The sequence below is a fragment of the Heterodontus francisci genome, unplaced genomic scaffold (genome assembly GCF_036365525.1).
Source record: "Heterodontus francisci isolate sHetFra1 unplaced genomic scaffold, sHetFra1.hap1 HAP1_SCAFFOLD_43, whole genome shotgun sequence".
In the NCBI taxonomy this organism is placed as follows: Eukaryota; Metazoa; Chordata; class Chondrichthyes; order Heterodontiformes; family Heterodontidae; genus Heterodontus; species Heterodontus francisci.
This window is the reverse complement of record NW_027141852.1, coordinates 3,846,453-3,851,103: the sequence shown is the minus strand read 5'-3', so window position 1 is coordinate 3,851,103 and position 4,651 is coordinate 3,846,453. Positions and strand designations below refer to the sequence as shown.

The following is a 4,651-nucleotide window of genomic DNA, read 5'->3' as shown; positions in this document are numbered from 1 at the left end:
GGTCTGGCAGCATCTGTGGAAAGAGAAGCAGAGTTAACGTTTCGGGTCAATGACCCTTCTTCGGAAGTTCCGAAGAAGGGTCACTGACCCAAAACGTTAACTCTGCTTCTCTTTCCACAGATGCTGCCAGACCTGCGAAGTGGTTCCAGCATTTGTTGTTTTTTTTTGAGAATAAATAGTGCCCTTCTCTGATTTCAACTGCACAAGCACTTTCAATCTGGCTCTGTAGCTTAGTTGGTTACAGCACCTGCCTAGTAAACAGGAGATCCTGGGTTCAACTCCCAGCAGAGCCTTATTACAGTGTGCTTTAGAAGTTTCCTAATCAATAATTTTATCCATGTCTTGTGAACTTTGACTTCGAATTCAAATTACATAATGAATTTCAGTCACAGGAGAAAACAGCCATTGTGAAGGATCTGAGTTTGGAATGGCTGTTCCTCCTTGTACAGAAATTCAGTGCTGATATTTCAAAGGCAACTTCTTTCATAGAAGTTTGTTCACAGATGCATTCAACCTGGAAAAAAGCTCGACATTCATCTCACTGAAGGAAAGTGTGACCGTGTTGTCTGTTTCAGAGTGTTTCTGTCGTTATGTGTTGCTTTCAACCGTGACTGGGACATGACGCAAGCGAGAGGGTTGAGCCGAGGTTTGGAATATTTGTCAGTCAGGAACAAGAAAAATCAAAGGAAGCGAATAAGAAAACCTGTGTCTCATGTGGTTACCGAGAGACGGTGAGAAGATATTAAACTTTGTTCTATTCAATACAGCTGTGATTAACTTTGACGTTTTCTGCCTTTTGTAAACAGTATTTGAAGTGTCTCGGGAACAGTGTTCAGTGGGGTCTGGGTGAGCAGTTGCGGAGTGTAACAGGGTCAGGACTGGATGCAGGAAGTTCTCTGACAGTCTCTCTCTCTCTCTCTGATGGGTTTGAGTTGATTTTCAACTGGCAGCTGTTGGTGTTTCAATAAATGAAAGAAGTTCCCTCCACCCATTTTTTGGACAGACAGTGTATTACAAGGATGTAAAGGGTTAATGCTGAAAACAGTGGCTTCAACCCCTCCCACTGTCAGAGTGATGATGTAACAGTCACATGAGATGAGGTTTGGGAGGAGAGAGCAGCACCAAGGATGTCAGTATCGGAGGCTTGATGAGTGTGTATATAGTATTGAGTTAATTAGAAAAGAGTTCTTAGTTCTTTCAGCTGGAAATGTGTCCAGAAAATATCGAGAAATTCACAATTTTATTATTCAGGAGTCGAAACACAGATATTAATTCCAAGTGACAGTTCTGGGTTCATTTAACAAAAAAAAACGGTAGAGAATAATATCACTCACTGATTGAAATCCCCCAGTGAGGAGACAGTTAAACAGGTGATCTATTGGGGCATCCTTCGATCCAAGGTTTCGGCAGCATTTAATCTCTCTTTTTGGTGAAATTCTTTGTTATTTGCATCTTCTTTTTAATCCAGCTTTGATGGGTGGGTGAAAAAACTCAAAAAAACTGAACAGTTCCATCCTTTCTTTTCTTCCTTCTTCCCTTCTTTCCATCAGTTTCGTTTTTCTGTCCCAGATCAATATAATGATGAGAATCCCAATTTAATCTGCTGTTTTATCCATTCCAATCAAAATTCAACATTCCAATCAAATCTATTTGTTATTCCACAGTCTTTTACTCTGTTGTATTCTCTCACAGTCTGTTTGATGATCAATGTTACATCTCACTCTGTTCTGGTGAAGATCAGAAGCAGTGATATCTGTTTACACCACCCGACAAGTCGGCCTGAAGCTGTGCCTCGCCGATCATGTGGAGTTAGGAACATCGGAACATAGGAGCAGGAGTCGGCCATTCAGCCCATCGAGCCTGCCCCACCATTCAATATGATCATGGTTGATCATCCACTTCAATGCCCTTTTCCCCACACTTTCCTCATATTCCCTTATATCATTTGTATTTAGAAATCTGTCAATCTCTGCTTTAAACATACTCAATGACTGAGCTTCCACAGCCCTCTGGGGTAAAGAATTCCAAAGATTCACAACCTTCTGAGTAACAACATTTCTCCTCATCTCTGTCCTATGTGTCCTTGGGGGTGCTTTTGCTAACGCTGTTGGGGAGGGTTTAAACTCATGTGGCAGGGGGATGGGAACCAAATGAGGAGGTCAGTGGACAGTAAGGAGGTAGCAACTAAAGCCTGTAAGGAACCAGATAATGAAGTCAGCGTGACTAAGGGGAAGAGTAGGCAGGGAGCAGATGATGAACGCAGAGGGACTGGTGGTCTGAGGTGCATTTGTTTTAATGCAAGAAGCGTAGTAGGTGAGGCAGATGAACTTAGGGCTTAGATTAGGACCTGGGAGTATGATGTTATTGCTATTACTGAGACTTGGTTGAGGGAAGGGCACGATTGGCAACTAAATATCCCAGGATATCGATGCTTCAGGCGGGATAGAGAGGGAGGTAAAAGGGGTGGAGGAGTTGCATTACTGGTCAAAGAGGATATCACAGCTGTGCTGAAGGAGGGCACTATGGAGGACTCGAGCAGTGAGGCAATATGGGCAGAACTCAGAAATAGGAAGGGTGCGGTAACAATGTTGGGGCTGTACTGCAGGCCTCCCAACAGCAAGCATGAGACAGAGGTACAAATATGTGAACAGATTATGGAAAAATGTAGGAGCAACAGGGTGGTGGTGATAGGAGATTTTAATTTTCCCAACATTGACTGGGATTCACTTAGTGTTAGAGGTCTAGATGGAGCAGAATTTGTAAGGAGCATCCAGGAAGGTTTTCCAGAGCAGTATGTAAATAGTCCAACTCGGGAAGGGGCCAGACTGGACCTGGTGTTGGGGAATGAGCCCGGCCAGGTGGTTGAAGTTTCAGTAGGGGACTACTTTGGGAATAGTGATCACAATTCCGTAAGTCTTAGAATACTCATGGACAAAGATGAGAGTGGTCCTAAAGGAAGAGTGCTAAATTGGGGGAAGGCCAACGATACCAACATTCGGCAGGAGCTGGGGAATGTAGATTGGGAGCAGCAGTTTGAAGATAAATCCACATTTGATATGTGGGAGGCTTTTAAAGAGAGGTTGATTTAGCGTGCAAGAGAGACATGTTCCTGTGAAAATGAGGGATAGAAATGGCAAGATATGGGAACCATGGATGACAGGTGAAATTGTGAAACTAGCTAAGAGGAAAAAGGAAGCATAGATAAGGTCTAGGCAGCTGAAGAAAGACGAAGCTTTGGAAGAATATTGGGAATGAAGGACCAATCTGAAACGAGGAATTAAGAGGGCTAAAAGGGGTCATGAAATATCTTTAGCAAACAAGGTTAAGGAAAATCCCAAAGCCTTTTATTCATATATAAGGAGCAAGAGGGTAACTAGAGAAAGGATTGGCGCACTCAAGGACAAAGGAGAAAAATTATGCGTGGAGTCAGAGAAAATGGGTGAGATTCTAAATGAGTACTTTGCATCGGTATTCACCGAGGAGAGGGACATGACAGATGTTGAGGTTAGGGATAGATGTTTGATTACTTTACGTCAAGTCGGCATAAGGAGGGAGGAAGTGTTGGGTATTCCAAAAGGCATTAAGGTGGACAAGTCCCCAGGTCCGGATGGGATCTATCCCAGGTTACTGAGGGAAGCGAGAGAGGAAATAGCTGGGGCCTTAACAGATATCTTTGCAGCATCCTTAAACACGGGTGAGGTCCCGGAGGACTGGAGAATTGCTAATGTTGTTCCCTTGTTTAAGAAGGGTAGCAGGGATAATCCAGGTAATTATAGACCGGTGAGCCTGACGTCAGTGGTAGGGAAGCTGCTGGAGAAGATACTTAGGGATAGGATCTATTCCCATTTGGAAGAAAATGGGCTCATCAGTGATAGGCAACATGGTTTTGTGCAGGGAAGGTCATGTCTTACCAACTTAATAGAATTCTTTGAGGAAGTGACAAAATTGATTGATGAGGGAAGGGCTGTAGCTGTCATGTACATGGACTTCAGTAAGGCGTTTGATAAGGTTCCCCATGGTAGGTTGATGGAGAAATTGAAGTCGCATGGGGTCCAGTGTGTACTAGCTAGATGGATAAAGAACTGGCTGGGCAACAGGAGACAGAGAGTAGCAGTGGAAGGGAGTTTCTCAAAATGGAGACGTGTGACCAGTGGTGTTCCACAGGGACCCGTGCTGGGACCACTGTTGTTTGTGATATACATAAATGATTTGGAGGAAAGTATAGGTGGTCTGATTAGCAAGTTTGCAGACGACACTAAGATTGGTGGAGTAGCAGATAGTGAAGGGGACTGTCAGAGGATACAGCAGAATATGGATAGGTTGGAGAGTTGGGCAGAGAAATGGCAGATGGAGTTCAATCCGGGCAAATGCGAGGTGGTGCATTTTGGAGGATCCAATTCAAGAGTGAACTATACAATAAATGGAAAAGTCCTGGGGAAAATTGATGTACAGAGAGATTTGGGTGTTCAGGTCCATTGTTCCCTGAAGGTGGCAACGCAGGTCAATGGAGTGGTCAAGAAGGCATACGGCATGCTTTCCTTCATCGGACGGGGTATTGAGTACAAGAGTTGGCAGGTCATGTTACAGTTGTATAAGACTTTGGTTCGGCCACATTTGGAATACTGCGTGCAGTTCTGGTCGCCACATTACC

The 4,651-nt window shown here is 44.0% G+C and overlaps 1 non-coding gene across 1 annotated transcript; it reads left to right on the top strand.

Moving 5' to 3' along the window:
* The first annotated feature begins 219 nt into the window (after positions 1-219).
* On the top strand, positions 220-293 carry trnat-agu (transfer RNA threonine (anticodon AGU)). The gene has a single exon. It is a non-coding gene; the product is annotated as a tRNA-Thr (tRNA).
* The last annotated feature ends 4,358 nt before the right edge of the window (positions 294-4,651 follow it).